Genomic DNA, 17,138 nt, shown 5'->3' on the forward strand with positions numbered 1-17,138 from the left:
GACTGGGATTTAGGTTGTGCTTATTGCTTGCTCTAGCTGTAGGAGTGAGAGGTTAAAATTTCCTCTGATATCCTTGTTTTGGTCACTCCTGTAATCTTCAGGTTTCCTTAGATACTTCTTAAATGAGGTCTGAGACATGCAGTTCTTTCACTTGTATTTCCTGTTATTATACAGGAGTTTAAATGATGTGGTGGTAAGGTGTGTGGGAGAGGAAGTTTTCTATGGCTGTATGGTAAGGTCTTGGTCTTTTGGTGAGTCTGTAACCCTGCCTATGACTTTCAGTGGTATTTCTCAATTTTCTCCCTCTTAGGTCGAACAGGAAGCCTAGAGGGGGCTGCAGGTGGGTGTTCTCTATTTGGTCACATGTTGTTCTCATTCTTTCCTTTAATTCTTTATATATGCTTTCGCTTTAGTTCTTTTTTTAAAAAACATATATATTATAGCTTCTTGTTGACTACTTTTTTCCCGTGTGAGCACCATACTTTCTCATTATTTTACATGTCTCATAATTTGTATTGAAACCTTTAGAGTTGCATTAATGTATCAGTTTTGGAAATCAGAACTCCTACTCAAAGTTTCTGTTATAGCTGTTTGTGTTTTAGTGACTTTCTTGTACTAATTCTATAATGTATATATTACTTTCCTGTTTGATCACTGAAGTCACCACTCAATTAGCTTGATGGTCAGCTAATGATTGAACAGATTTCTTCAAAAATCTTTAAATATCCCAACTTTCGCCAAGGGTCTCTCTATGTGTATGGGGCATGCCTTTAACTCTTAGGCAGACATTTTCTAACTCCACCTTAGACTTCACTTCTGCTTTTGCAGAATTACCAGGTCAGATGAAAGGAGAGCTTAGGGCCTTCTGGGGCCTTTCCCAGGAATGTACACAGCCTTTGTGTGCACAGGCCTATGCATACAAAGTGATCTTCTCATTTTCCCAAAATATGTTGAAGTTTTTCAAAGCCTCTGGTTGTCAGGAGATCACCGACTGAAACCCCCCACTTTGGCCAGGGCCAGTTACCTGAGTTGTCTCACAGCAGGAAGTCCAGATAAGGAACATGGTGCTGAAAATTAACCGGGAGAATTCGGGAGAGGTGAAAAGAGGGAGGAGACAGCCAACCTCCCAGAATACTTCATGCTGGAATCCATCTGGGCTGAGAGACGCACGTGCCACCAGGTAGGACCCTGAGTCACACTATGGGCCAAGCAAGATGATTGGCCAGAGGCAACCCAGAAAGTAACCCTCCTACCATAAAACCTGAGACTGCAAGCCACATGGCAGAGCAGTTCTCCTAGTTTCCCGTACCCTGCTGCTCTCTGCCCGGTGCCCCTTTCCTATACTAAAGTCTCTTGTTTTGTCAGCACATGTGTCTCCTCAGACAATTCATTTCTGAGTGTTAGACAAGAGCCCACTCTCAGGTCCTGGAAGGGGTTCCCCTTCCTGCAACATTTTGACATCTTATTCCCCAGTTTTTCCTTTTAGGTTGTTTGGTGAACTTCTTATTAGTCCCAATCAGTAATGTTACTTCAGACAGACTGACATTAAACAATTATCATTAATTTTCTTGAAACTTTCCCTGTAGATAGGCTTGTTCATACAAGGTAAGGACTCTGTCAGATCATATCAAGACACGAGAACAGAGCTTTTCATAGACCTGCCAGGTAAGTCAAATAGTAATAATTCCATGTGTGTGGGGCTTTTGGGATACTTCAAATTGATTCTGCTCCCTCAAACTTTGCTGCTAGATTGGTGGCTTTCCAGCTATAGTAGTTGTAAGGCTGTTCCATTTTCAGGACTACCACAGAGTTAAGGACAGGGGGATAGAGCAGGTTAAAGCCCTACAAGGCTTGCTCTTCATTTCAAGATTCAACCATTTTTCTTGGATAATCATTCCCTGGATTGTTGAAAATCATTGGTTAATTTTCAGGGTTCTGAAAATATTGATTTTGACAGTTTTTGCCAGTGTTCTCATTTCTTCTATGGAGGAGTATGTACTTGGAGGTCCTTACTTGACATACCTTTCATTAGTCAATATATACAAGAGTGTGTCCCCTGCCAGTGAAGATGATATAGGTAACAGAGTTGTTTGAAGATGGAGAATAGAGTATTGTTTTCCGAGAGAAATATCTCCATAGCCACTCTCTTGTGGCCCGAATTCCATGAAGTTTATTTTATTTTATTTTTTAACACCTTTATGGGAGTATAATTGCTTTACAATGGTGTGTTAGTTTCTACTTTATAACAAAGTGAGTCAGCTATACATATACATATATCCCCATATCTCTTCCCTCTTGCATCTCCCTCCCACCCCTCTAATTACAATAGCCAGGACATGGAAGCAACCTAAGTGTCCATCGACAGATGAGTGGATAAAGAGGATGTGACACATATAGACAACGGAATATTACTCATAGGTGAAGTTTATTAAACACGGTAAGCTCTGCAGCTTCTGATGCCCAGCTATACTTTGCTATTTTGCTTGAGTAAGGAGGATACCTTTCACTCTACTCTGACAGAGAAAAGAAGTACAGCTTCCTTGTTTCTTTATGCACTAGAGAAACCCAGGTTATAAAGAACACACACACACACACTTGCTTTCATTTCAACATTGTAAATATAAAATTGTATCATAACAATGGGAATATGTTATTTTAAAAGCAACAGATATGAACATATCATTGTCCCAGCGAGTATAATAAAAGGAGAATTTCCCAGGGATCTTTGTTTTGAAAAATATAGTGATATTGGGAGAGAGTTCAAAAGTCAGGGAAAGCGAGAAAGGAGACTTCCCCGTTGGCTTCATGCTTAAATATATTTATCTCTGAGGCAGAGAAGAATGAAAATTAAACTCTGCCTTTACACTTTACTTCTGTTACAACACTCCTCAACCCAACCCTTCTTGCTCTGTTTATCCAAATCCTGCCCATTTTTCAAAGTGCAGCTCAAATCCTGCTTCTGTTGTAAAGTATTCCCTGACAATTTCATCTGGAAGCAACTTGTCCTTCTTCTAAACTTCCACAAGACTTATTTTCCATACCACTCATTCATTACTTATTAGTTACTGACTGGTACAGATGTAATATTTTCTGAAATACTGCAGCTATTGTAGAGACTTTTAAAAATTCTTTTGTATATACTACATCAACATAACTAAAAGGAAGCACATCTGTAATGCTTACAGTATGCCAGATACTGTTTTGAGAGCCTTAGAGATATTAAAAGCTCTAACTACTTTACAAATATTAGGTAGCTAATAATAGATATTTTACGTGTGTATATGTATTTTTGTGTGTACCCAAGTAAAATATATGTATGTATATGTGTGAGGTATATGTATATATGTATGTGCATGTACTATATATGTATATATATGTGTGTGATTATATATGTATATATGCATGTGTGGATACTTATACATATACGTATTAAATGTTGTTTTTCTCATGTGAATATCATATTGTAAAATTGAAATAAAACAATATTTATTCAGGAGTTTATTAAAAGACATCAATAAGTTGTTAATAATTACAAATTTATTATTGCATTTATGTAATTTTTCTCACTTCTATAATAGATAAAGGTACAGGCTGGTAAACAAGAAACACAGTATATCTTAGTACTTTCCATCTTTGATGAAAATTTTAGAAGGGGAAAAACCCCATATATTATATTTAGAGTAATACAAAATTGGATTTTGTTTCTGAAATGAGGACCCTCTTATTTTTATTCAGCAGACAAAACGTGTTGGTTTTATTTCTCTGAAGGAAAAAAATGTGTACACAAACAAAAACTACTTGACAATTACCTAAGAGTCCTCCTAGATTCTAGTCCAGCATCACCATCAACTAGCTCTAAGTATTAACCTTTCTGTTCCTTGGTTTCTTCATCTGGAGATGAGGGGCACCAGTTCAATTAACAGTATTATCTCCATTTCAAATTTCCAAATCCATGTATGATTTTGTCCATAGAGAAGACAGTCTATTCAAAAGGATTTTCAACCATATCTATCATTAGTTTCTACAGTTATACAACTTAATGTAATCCAGGCAAAAATTTCCATTTCCAGAAGCTGATAAAGATGAAGTGATTAAAATAAAATTATAGGAATCTATCTATACCTACATTACCCTTCTGTAGGTGTAAATATTTCCTGAATTGACACCATGCTGAAGATAATGCCAATTATTTAGAGCAGACAAGCAGGAAAATGTCTTTTAAAGTGCTTGCCTCTGTGCTAGGTATATCCTTGGAAAAATCCCACATTTATTCTGGACTAATGGATACTCTACCTTTTTTAGGTGCCTTTTCAACATCCAACCGTGAACGTATTGCTTTCTGTGCAGTTCAGTCAAATACAATCATACTTATAACGCTATTATTCCATGCTTCTGGATTATGTGGCTTTGAATTTGAAAGATATTTGTTAAAAACATGTTATGAAACAAAGAGATGGCAAGAACATATCTTCATGCCTATATCAAAAGTCAGCCCACAGCAAAGAAGTCTTCAAATTCATTTTTCTTTTTTACATTTTTTGTTAAAAAAACAGTGACTTATGAAAAAGGAACTAATTTTTTAAATTAGTAATGTTCTGCGTTGTGTTATTAACTAATCATCTGGAACTATAGATTATTTCCAACAAAACAGAAAATCCAGAGTGAGGGTCTAAGCTAGATGAACACTCTAAGAATATATATATATATAATGCATACATAAATACATACATATGTATGCACATACATATACATTCTTAGCGTAATAGATATAGTAGGATATATTATATTTCATTATATATTATATTCTTAGAATTTTGAATGTGTATATATATATATATATATATATATATATATATACACACAGACACCCCCAGATTTAACGATGATTCAACTTAAAATTTTTTGACTACTGTGGTACAAAAGCAATACACATTCATTAGAAACCGGAATTCGAATTTTGAATTTTGATCTTTTCTCAGCTATCATGCAATATGATATTCTTCTTCTAATGCTGGGCTGCCACAGGGAACCGCAGCTGTCAGTCAGCGAGAGGATCACAAGGGTAAACAACCAATGCACTTAAAAACATTCTGTACCATACAACCATTCTACTTTTCACTTGCAGTACACTGAAACTGTTTGCTACACTACCTCCTAATTTTGGAACTGCTAAACAGAGAGTTGGGAACTCTTCCTAGGTTAAAAGTACTGCCTTGGCCTTGTGCAATTATACTGTTTAGGTTGCTGGACAAATCCAAGGATAAAACTGGCCTGGACCTAGTGATGGGCAATTCCAAAAGCAAGCTGAATGTGAGAAGTTCACTCACAGAGAACCTTAGTGTTAAAGAGCCTCTCTACTTGGGAATGGCTCAACACTGGGAAAATAAACCCTGGTTCAGCTGTAAAGAGAGCACATCCTTGGCCATTTTTCCCCCTCAAGTCCGGAAACTGATGATCTGGTCAGCTTAGGAGAGGGAGGGAGGGAAGGAGGGAGGGAGGGAAGGAGGAAGGGAGGAAGATGAGAGAGAGAGAGAGAAACCTGTTAATAGCTGGTGCCAATTTAAAGAGAGAAGGAAAGGGCTTATTATATACGTACACGCTAATATTATTCTTAAAGCCAATTCTGATATATCCTTCGGGAAAGAAAGAGATGCAGCCATCTGTTAATGTGGCTTCAGCTTCTTGGTTTCCAAATGTTACAGCTGTCATGAGACCAGCCATTCCACCTGGGGCGAGGCCAGGAGGTTAGAGGTTAGAGTTGGGTTAGGGTTAGAGCTGTCCACTAAGGACACCACTAAACAGCAACAAAATCTTGGGGCGACCCCTCTCTCTTTCCTCGAGTGCTTTCGCTAGCCGGTCCTACTTCCCCACTCCTTTGGGAGTTTCCTGTTCCATTACGTAGGCAAGAGGGCGAGAGGTCCCAGCTTTCATCATTGTGAGTGGTTTGGCTGGGTGTGTACGTGCGAGTAACTGTGTGTGTGTGTGTATGTGTGTGTGTGTGTGTGTGTGTGTTGCGGGAAAGTGGAGCTTGCTACAAGGGGCTTAGAAAAACTAGTCGCCAATTTAAAATATTTTCGGAGTGTTTGAATGATATCTTAAAAGCTAATCCCACTCTCAAATTCAGCGAAATGAACAGCACAGATAAGGAAGATGAAGAGGGTGGAAAACCCAAACAGCGGAATGGAGCTGTCCATGCCCCGGGAGTGACAGGGGAGCGCTCAGAGGAAAGGAGCTCTGCAGAGAAAGTCACTCTGGCTCTTCTCTCTCGGTCCACCAGCCGGCGACGCTTCTTCTGTAAAAGCATTCCTAGAAAATAACCCTAAAACCGGGAAGGGTAGCGATCGTTGAGCGCAGTTTCCAGGAGCCGGTCCCCGCAGCCGGTAGAGCTCCCTCTCCCCCCGCGGCTGGCGCGGCATGTGGCGATCCGGCCCGGCGCGGGGGATGACTTCTTGCGGCCGGAGCTCGGCGACGGAAGCAGCTGCTGCAGCTTGCAGGTGTGGTGGCGGCCGGCCGAGCTGACCACGCACAGACCCGGCGCGGCGGCACTGCGGCCCCGGGGCAGCCGGCGCCGGGGACATGCGCTGATTCGATCCCTCCGGAGAAGGTAAGCAGCCCGGCTATTATTAGCGTCGGCCACACTGCGCGATGCTTTCTGCTTGGTTAGTAATGGGGTTTGTAATACAGAGGGAAGACGGGGAATATCCCTGCCGCCTTCTGCAATGGGAAAAGGAGCAACAACTGGAATTGAATGTTAATGAGCCAAGTGCTTGAGATTATTGGAGGAGCGGTGTTACTGGGCAGAGAAAGAAGGCGGTCAGCCTCTGTAATCTTAAGATAATCAACCATTGCTATGCCACACTCGCTTAGATATTGAAGAGGATTCAGAATGTAAAATAATTTGAGTTGCACTTCTACGTTGCTACCTTCCACCTTCGCTTGGTTAATTTCTGGTTTGCGAGCAGCAGGTTCTTGTCAGCAGCCTGGAGAAGTAATCGGAAATCTTCCCTCTCCTTTGGCCTTCCTCAGTCTTCTCCCTTTCCAGTTATCAGAATGGGTCTGCACATTTCAACGTCAAACACCCACTTCAATACTGAACCTTTAGAAAGAATCTCAAATTAGAGGAGAAACTTACCTGCTGGAGTTCAGCTTGGGTTGAGCAGCGCTTGTCCCCACTTCCCCGTTCATTTACCATCTTCTCTTGTCAATCATTTCATTGATTTCCCCCCCACACCCTGCTCCGGGGATGCTGTGCCCATTAACAAGCCGGCTCTTGTCAGCTCCTGTCCACCACCTCTGTTCCGTGACTGATTTTTCAAGGACCCAGAATGGGCATTGCCTTATACCACGTTTGGACTATTATCTGTGTCCTTCCCCAAAATGCATGGCATGAAAACTCCTTTAAGCCCAGTACCAACATGGTTTCCGATAACTCCCTTCATTGTAGTCAGTGCAGCTACCAGATGGGTTTGGAGGACAGCAGAATCTGTTGGGGTGTGAGAAAGAGGGCTATACCTACATATTTTGCTCCATGTGCATCAGAATAGGTGGAAGTAGAAATGCAAATGTCCGTCTATCCCGTTTTTCTTGAAGCTTTTTTAGTCCAGCTAGGTTGTGAGACACCTAGCTGGGTAGGGTATGGGGCAAGTCCTCCTGCAAAAGCAAGCAGTGTGTTTGTCCTAGGATTCCCCCAATAACCTCAAAAGGGTTTCCAGAGAGGCTTTTCCCACAGACAGTCAGAAAGCCAGGGGAGGTGGCCAAGGTAAACCTCAGGTTATTTGGGCATCCTCATGTTAGTCTCCCCTTTTAGGGGTTCTGACCTAGGATTTCCCCACAAACACCTTGCCGCTGAGCTCAAGTGCCCATTCTTGTTGCCCACCTAGGGATGTACAATTGAATGCTATTCTGTGTAATGGTGAAGATTGCTATGGTGGGGATAGCAAATGTGCCACTTCACCAACAGAGAACAGTTGCAATAAGCCAGACTGTGTGGTGTCTGTGTGCCAATATTCCATTTAAAAAGAGATTTGTTATCTTTAAATCTGAAATTAAAGATACAGTTTGACTCAAAAGGCCATGGATTTTATTTTAACAAATTAAAATAGGAGATCAATGAAAAAGAGGGCCAGGGTTTATAGCTAACCTTCTTACCTTCTTTTTATTTATTTATTTATTTATTTACTTACTTATTTAAGGCTGTGTTGGGTCTTCATTTCTGTGCGAGGGCTTTCTCTAGTTGTGGCAAGTGGGGGCCACTCTTCATCGCAGTGCGCGGGCCTCTCCCTGTGGCGGCCTCTCTTGTTGCGGAGCACAGGCTCCAGACGCGCAGGCTCAGTAGTTGTGGCTCACGGGCCTAGTCGCTCCGCGGCATGTGGGGTCCTCCCAGACCAGGACTCGAACCTGTGTCCCCTGCATTAGCAGGCAGATTCTCAACCACTGCGCCACCAGGGAAGCCCCTTACCTTCTTTTTTAAATGTTGCTTTTAGGACAAGATACTGGTTCTGAAAAATCATGTTACTTCTGTTACATATCATTATTGTTTTTCTGGTTACAAGTTCTCTATTTATAAATACACTTTGGAAAGATTTGAGTTGGTTTCTTTGTCTCTATCTTCAGTATATGAGGCAGAAGGAGTGGAGGGGGGTGGGCAAATCCCACTCCAAATGGCCCACTCAAAGAACTGTTCCCCGGACCATGCAAACCTCTGGACCGAAATTTTTTTGGCTGGTTGTTATTATTATCTTTAAATGTGGTTTGGGTTTGAAATATTAAATTTTCAATATTCTAAAATTTTGACTCAGGCACACCAACTAGAAGAGAGAACAAAGAACAAGAATAGCAAGACTGTTTTCCACCTTTCTTACCTAATTGTAAAATATTTAATTATATGAATAATTATTCTGAATCATAAGTGAAAAACATATTAAAATAATAATTCATTTTTAAGAAAGTAGCCCAAGGTTTATGAAATACAGGTTAGTGCAATTGATCTTAAGTACAGTAAAAATTTCTGTAATTTTAAGAGGTGTTTTTATGTTGAGTATTAGTACATGAAAATATGCTAATGATGGTTAGAAACTGAAATGTCTGTTAGTTGGTTTCTGAAGAAACGGAATTCTTTGGCAAGAAATGGGGCAGGATTAAGGGACTGGAGCCGCCAAAGCTGGCATCATACCTGCCAGTGATTTTATAGGTGAGATGGATGCACTAAGTTATGGATTAGGGTTGGAGAAACCTTCTGGGGAAGAAAGAAAACAAGATAGAAAATATAATTTGTTATTTTAGTGCAACTAAGATAATTAAATTTAAGGTGTTTCTGAATTTGGACTTCCTTATATTTAAACAGTTTCTGAGGAAAGTTTCTAAATTCAAAGCCCTAGGTAGACATAGTTGATTTCCTAACCGAAACTGATTTATGACTCTATTTCCTTTTTTCAAAACGTTTCCCAGAGAAAGGAAAAATTACTTGCCCCGTGTTAAGGAGGAGTAATACCAAATAGAAGGATGTACGCTATTACATGCTAAATGAACTGTAGGACCTTTTTTGTCGATTTCACAAGACAGAATTGCAATCAATCTGTTGCTTTCCAATCACGTCAAAAACAACATTTAGTCTGGTGGGTGGTCAGTGTTATCAGTAATTTAAGACTTGAGTACCGATTTAGGATTCAAAGTTGCCCTCTCCTTACAAAAGGCATTTTCTGGTGCTGCCTTACTGCCATTCGCTACAATTGAAATAGGCTTATCCTGAGATTTTGAAAAACAGCAAAAGAAATAGTAGGATTAATAAGGCTTTGCCTCCACTGAGAATGGGTAGAAAAAGTGCTATTTTGAAAGTTCTCAATGGCCTCTTAATTGCCAGATTTCTGCGCTGTTTCAAACTGTTTTTTTTTTTTTTTTTGCGGCACGTGAGCTTCTCACTGCTGCAGCCCCTCCCGCCGCGGACGGAGCACAGGCCCCAGACGCGCAGGCCCAGCGGCCAGGGCTCATGGGCCCAGCCGCTCCACGGCACGTGGGATCCCCCCGGAGCGGGGCACGAACCCGCGCCCCCTGCATCGGCAGGCGGACCCCCAACCACTGCGCCACCAGGGAAGCCCTCAACCTGTGTTTTATGTCTTTATTTTTAAGTTCTCTTCTAAGTTCTTTTTTAAAAATTTTACTGCTTAGTGTTTTATTCACTAAAATAGCATTTTTAATTGAAGTATAGTTGATGTGTAATATTATATAAGTTACAGGTGTAAAATATAGTGACTCACAATTTTTAAAGGTTATACTCCATTTATAGTTATTATAAAATATTGGCTATATTTTCTGTGCTATGCAATATATCCTTATAGCTCATTTTATAATAATAGTTTGTACCTCCTAATCTCCTATCCCTATATTGTTCTTTTTTTTTAAATTAAATACTTGTGTTCAAAAGTATTATAATAAGTAATATATAAAGAGATATCTCTTCATCTAGTTTCTCACTAATCCCCTTAAATTACCTCAAGACCAGCCTAGAACAAGTGATATTTATTTGTAGTTTGTGCCTCATGATATCACGACTATATGTCTTCATTTGTTCCTTTCACTCACCCTGCTACACGGTGAAACCTTGCTCACATCATACACTGCCTCTTCCATGAACCCTTCCCCATACCCACCTTCTTTCTCATTTCAGATGTGTTTCTCCCTTGTCTAAATTCCTATGGCACTTTCTATTTTGGTCTATCCTTTAGTTTGAACGTGGTTTGCTGTTCTAAAATAACCCTAGAGAGCAGAGTCTTTGACTAACAAGTTTTTATTACCTGCAACTCATAATACAGTGCCTAGCTATGTATATTCAAAGTAGTTGTTCAGCAATTGGATTTTAGTGAAGAAATTAGCTATTATTTTCCGGGGGTGTATATCCACCTACTCTAATATCCAAGTTAGGCTCTAAATAATGTGTGCAAGTGCGTTTTAGTTTAAAATCCCTATATAATAATATAGTGAAAGTACATTCAAACAGTTATATTCAACAAAAGTTATTGTGAGCTTACATGCCCCTAAGTGGATATTGGCTCATCCGCATCAAACAGCACAGTAAGCGTTACAAAACAAAACGTTAAAGAAGACATTGTACCAGCTTTCAGTATGCTTTCATTCTACTGAAAACAAGTAAGCAGGGGAAGATGTCTTGCATAAATAAGTACTAGTTTTAAAGCACTCTGCTAGGTACTTTCATCTATGGTATATAATTTCATCCTTCTACTATATGCTAAGTTTACACTGAGACTCAGAGATCTTACCTAAATGGCAGAGATTCTTTCCACATTAACATGCTGTTCTTTGAAGTGTTAACGAGTGAAGGAAAACTATAAAAACATAATCAGAGTAGTTTAAAATTGTTTTGTGATCAGGCTTTCCAGCGCTTTTTAAACTTTTGGGTCTTAACATCCCCTTGAATAATTCAATAAAGGCTATGCATCCACTCCCCTAGTACATACAAAACACACACACATAGAATTTTGCCTGTAATTGCAGGTGTTTACAGACCTAATAAAGGCCTCCTTTGCAAATGCTTTAAGGACATCTGCGCTGGGCTCAGTTTTTCTTTTTGCTTGTTCTATGCTTAATATTTATTTTTGTACCTATTAAAATTAAACAAATTGTTATCTGTTATAGATTGAGATATAAACCTAAGCAGCTTCGTACTTGACAACTTTTCTTTTTGCATTTTTGTATTCTGTCCTTCTCTCTCACACAAACATAGAAATTTATATAAATGAGATCAAATAATACTTTTTTGTGAAGAGAATGCTTAGACTGTATTCTTAACGATTTTTCTATATATCACACGTCAGTCTTAGCTGTAGTCATCGTGTTGTGCCTTATGTCCATAGTATGTATTTATCTTACAATTGGAAGCTTGTACCTTTGACCATCTTCCTCCAATTTCCCCTCCCCTGACCCTCTGTCTCCTGTAACCACAGGTCTGATCTCTTTTTCTATGATTGTTTTCTTTTTTTTTAGGTTCCACATATAAGTGAGATCATATAGTGTTTGTCTTTCTTTCTCCGGCTTATTGAACTTAGCATAAAGCCTTCAAGGTCCATTTCTGTTGTCTCAAATGGTAGCATTTCTTTGTTTTCTTATAGATGAATAATATTTCAGTGTGTGTGTGTGTATGTACATATGATATGTATATATCTATAAATATACAAAACAATCTCTTTACCCATTTGTCCATCAGTGGGCACTTAGGTTGTTTCCACGTGTTGGCTATTATAAATAATGCTGCTATGAACACGGGGGTGCAGATATTTTTTGAGTTAGTGTTTTCATTTTCTTTGGATATATTCCCAGAAGTGGAGTTGCTAGATATATGTAGTTCTAGTATTAATTTTTGAGGATCCTCCATACTGATTTCCATACTGGGTTTACCAATTTACAATCCCACCAACAGCACAAGGGTTCCCTTTTCTCCACATCCTCACGAGCATTTGTTATCTATTGACTTTTTGAGGATGACTGTTCTAACAGGTGTGAGGTAATATCTCAGTGTGGTTTCATTCCCTAATGACTAGTGGTAATGAGCATCTTTTCATGTACCTGTTGACTTTCTGTGTGTCTTCTTTGGAGAAATGTCTATTCAGGTCCTTTGCTCATTTTTTAATTGGGTATTTTTTTTTTTGCTATTGATTTGTTTGAATATTTAATTTATTGTGGATATTAACCCTTATCAGATATATGGTTTACAAATATTTTTTTCCCATTCTATAGGTTGTCTTTTTTTTTTTTTTTTTTTTGTGGTACGCGGGCCTCTCACCGCTGTGGCCTCTCCAGTTGCGGAGCACAGGCTCCGGACGCGCAGGCTCAGCGGCCATGGCTCACGGGCCCAGCCGCTCTGCGGCATGTGGGATCTTCCCCGACCGGGGCACGAACCCGTGTCCCCTGCATCGGCAGGCGGACTCCCAACCGCTGCGCCACCAGGGAAGCCCTATAGGTTGTCTTTTCAATCACTTTGTTGATTTTGGTTTTGCTTTTCTTTGCTGTGCAGAAGCTTTTTAGTTTGATGTAGTTCCATTTGTTTATTTTTTATTTTGTCGTTTGTGTTTTCAGTGTCATATCCAAAAAGTCATTACCAAACCCATGTAATGAGCTTTATCCCTATGTTTTCTTCTGGCAGTTGCATAGTTTCAGGTCTTACATTTGAGTCTTTAATCCAATTCAAGTTAGTTTTGTGAGTGGTATAAGATATTGGTCCAATTTCATTCTTTTACATGTGAGTATCCAACCATCCCAGGGTACACTTGTATGTAACTTCTCTCTTTTCTCTTGCTGGTCTTAAAATTCTTTCTTTGTTTTTAACTTTTGACGATTTAATTTCAATGTGTCTCAGTGTAGCCCTATTTGAGTTCAACCTATTTGGGCTTGATTGGGCTTCATGGATCTGAATGTCCATTTCTCATCCTAGGTTTGGGAAGGTTTCACCCATTATTGCTTTAAATATACTTTTTCCCCCTTTCTCCCTCTCTTTTCTTCTTCTGGAATTCCCATAACATGAACATTGTTTAGTTTCTTGTGTCCCATAATTTCCATAGGCTTTCTTCACTCTTTTTATTCTTTTCCTTTTTGTTCCTTTCACTGGGTAATTTCTAATGTCCTTACCTCCAGTTTGCTGATTCTTTCTTCTGCATCGTCGAATGCACCTTTGAAACTTTCTATTGAATTCTTCAGTTCAGTTATTGTATTTTTAATATCTACTGTTCCTGTTTTTTTGATGTTGCTATTTCCTTGTCAAACTTCTTGTCTTGTTCATGCATTGTTTTCCTAATTTCACTTAGTTGTCTGTGCTTTCTTGTAGTTCACTAAACTTCCTTAGGAGGATTATTCTGAATTCTTTGATAGTTCATAGATCTTCATTTTTTTAAGGTCAGGTATTGGAGTTTTATGACTTTCCTTTGGTGGTGTCATATTTGCCTAATTTTTGTGATCCTTGATTCCTTACATTGGTATCTGCATATTTGAGTAATTGGGGTCTTCCTCCAGACTTTACTGGGTATTATATTCGGTAGTAGTAGTAGATGGGGCTAGGAATTAGTTTCGTGGCAGAGAATCAGAGCCTGTATAGGACCTGGCTCTGGACAGGACCCAGAGCCTGTATAGTTCATTGTTTGGGAACCCAAATCAGGCCAGAGTGTGCACTTAATTCCCTGGTCAGGTCAGGGCACTGGTTTTGCCCTGCAGATGGGGGAGGCCACAGGCTGTGCTGTCTGTTCAAGTGCCACTGTATCTAGGGCTGTTTAATGGGCTGTACAGCTTCCCATGCTCTCTGCTTAGGTTCCCCAGTTGGACATGCTGAAGGCTGTATTCAGTGATGAGTAGGGCTATGAATTAGATTTCCTGCCTGGGTGCAGCAGAAGAAGCAGCTCTCTAAAGCCAGTAAAGCTCTTTGTTGTCTTAACTCAAGCTGATCCACACCCCACGTTCTGTGGCTGAACAAGGCCACTGGCTTTGCTTTGCAGACTATCAGCTCTGCCTACCGTTCTCTAGGCTTGAGCACTGCTGGGCCGCACGGTTTCTAGGAGTTGTCACCAATCCTTCTAGTCAGATGGGCCACAGTACATCCACAGCAGATGGGATGGGGCTAGTCCCAGTTCCTTTGCCTGGGTGGGATGAGGAGGGGCCACTGCAGGCTACTCTTAATTTCTCAAAGAGGCTCCCCAGTTGGGAGGATCTGGGAGCTACTCTCAGCCTTGGATATGAATTAATCTCCCTGCCTGTGCACGATACAGGATCCCTCCACACCTGGTACTGGCTCTGCTTTGTACCAGAGCCAGTGATGAGCTCTGGCTGCCTGCCACTTGGCTGGAGCGGCTGGAGCACGACTGGGCCAAATAGCTTCCAGGATTTATTGCCAGCCCTTTTGGTCAGATGGCCAGAAGACACTCTCCACAATGGGTGGGCTGTGACTCTGCTCTTTCCCTGGGTGTGGGCAAACCAGGCTCAAGGGCCAGATACGTATCAGGTGGATATGTACCCTGCTGAGTTCCCTGGTTGTAGTGCCCCGCCAACCTGGCTCTGTAGATAAGCAAAGATGCCAGTTATGATCACTACTTGGGCACTGCGGGTATGAATTCCATCTGTCACAATCCATGTGCTGGCTGTTGCATGCCCCTTGCCCCTTCATCACAGTCCAACTTTTAGTGGTCAAACCCTGCAGGTTTCCCTGCAATCCCAGTGGAGCAGATTAGAGCAGTGGCTCCCACAAAGCAACCCCAATGCTAGTGGTAGTGCTTGCTGTCCCCCAGTTCTCTTCTCCTACTGGAGGAACCAGAGGTTCAGGGGAGACCTCACCCCTGGTGCTCCACTGGCCTGGGGGAGGGGTAACGTGGTCAACGCATAGCTCCTTCTCTCACCCTTCTAATGCAGTCTGTCTTGGTCTCTGTGGTGCACGGGGGTGCTTCAGCCTCACCTCCATGTTCTAGGATCCTCTCAAATAGTGTCCTGTTTCCAAATAATTGTTCGTTGTTCCTCCGTGGGGGGGGTGTGGAGCCAGGAATGACCTTGGTGATGTCACCCCACTCTGGGCTTACTTTGACAATATGTGTGTCCTTTATAGCCCAGACATTTCTGGTACTTGAAATGAGGTTCTCCTTTTATTGTTCTCCCTGCTTTAGGACCTAAAATGGGAGCTGTTCATTAGCACTGGCACAAAGGCTGCTGAGATGACTAGGAAGCAAGTGCCAAGGAGAATAGTGAATCAAAGAACCTTGATTCATGGAAAAGGAATCCCAGAAGGAGCTCTAAACGTTACACATTCCAAATGATTTATTCAGGGTTTTCCAATCAAAACCATTTTTACAAAAAAGAAACAGTTCTCAGACTCAGAGTACTATACTGCCAAGTATGTAGAAGAACGTTGCCAGCAGTTGAGTGGTGTGGTCTAGCGTGAAATATATTCAGTTTTCTTAGGATGGACATATGTCTACTTCAAAGTTACTGTTTCTTTCTAGTAATGCTGTCTACAGTAATATATTTGCTTTTGCCAAGTTAAGAAAACAATGACATCCCTCCCAGGCTCTAAAACAATTACCAGCATAAAAATACATTAAAATTTTTAGCTGATACTTAAGGAAACCAGCACTAGCTAGCGTTCCTACTGATGCTAGTATTCAAAGAGAGGCGTGACAAAACCATGAATCTAGAAAACACCGGGTTGGAAAGATGGAGAGAAAGAACTCAAGAGGACTACTTAAGCTGTTGATGTCTTTACATGTCCCCAAATATGATAATAACCATATAAGCTCCTAAAATAAGTGCAATTTTATGCAAGCTTCATAATACGCCTAGTAAGAGGTAAATTTTTACTTTATGTTATAGTTTATTTTTATTTTGGTAAAATGTCCCATAACATAAAATTTACCATTTTATCCATTTTAAGTGTATCATTTATTGGTATTAAGTCCATTCACAATGCTGAGCAACCATTGCCATTATCCATGTTAAGACCTTTCTTATTATCCCAAGCAGAAACTGTACTCACTAAACAATAAGCCCTTATTTCTCCCCTCCCCTTAGCCTCCGGTTCACTCTGTTCTATTTTCTGGGTTTATAATTTGCCTATTCTAGCTACCTCATATAAGTGGGATCATACAATATTTGTCCTTTTGTGTCTGGCTTCTTTCACTTAACATAATGTTTTCAAAGTCCATCCATGTTATAGCATGTGTCAGCATTTCATTCCTTTGTAAAGCCACACAATGTATAGTGATTTTTAGTTGCAAAACACTTTTAGTACATTGTGTTTCTATTATATTAATGATATCTAGCATATATCACTACCATATTACCTTTAGTAGATGCCCAGTTATGTGTACTATGAGTGAGCCATAATTTCATTCAGTCAAAACCCATTGATAAACATTTATTAAGTTCCAAACAGTTATTTCAAGAAATGTGGTAATGGACATAGAGGTTCATGTCTTTATGTGCTGGAGCTTTTACTTTTAGATGGAAGAATTCTTGGAGTGGCATGGCATGGTATGGTTGGGTCAGAGATTATGCAGAAACATTTATAATTGGAATACATACATTGACTATAAAAACCATAAACTTCTTCAACAGATAGTATTCCTGTATTTTATGTAACCATTTATGACTATCTTAAA

General features: G+C 40.2%; 1 long non-coding RNA gene across 2 annotated transcripts in view; it reads left to right on the top strand.

Moving 5' to 3' along the window:
• The first annotated feature begins 5,456 nt into the window (after positions 1-5,456).
• The window catches only part of LOC149747027 (uncharacterized), a 95,875-nt gene continuing 84,193 nt past the window's right edge, over positions 5,457-17,138 (top strand). Inside the window, exon 1 of one of the 2 annotated variants that reach the window (XR_016388495.1) lies at positions 5,457-6,604. This is a non-coding gene — a long non-coding RNA (uncharacterized LOC149747027). The remainder of the gene's footprint in view (positions 6,605-17,138) is intronic. The other variant, XR_016388494.1, reaches the window with a different exon arrangement.

Source organism: Delphinapterus leucas, chromosome 17 (assembly GCF_059928025.1).
Source record: "Delphinapterus leucas isolate spDelLeu-1000000601 "Yukka" chromosome 17, BTC_Dleu_Yukka2, whole genome shotgun sequence".
Lineage (NCBI taxonomy): Eukaryota > Metazoa > Chordata > Mammalia > Artiodactyla > Monodontidae > Delphinapterus > Delphinapterus leucas.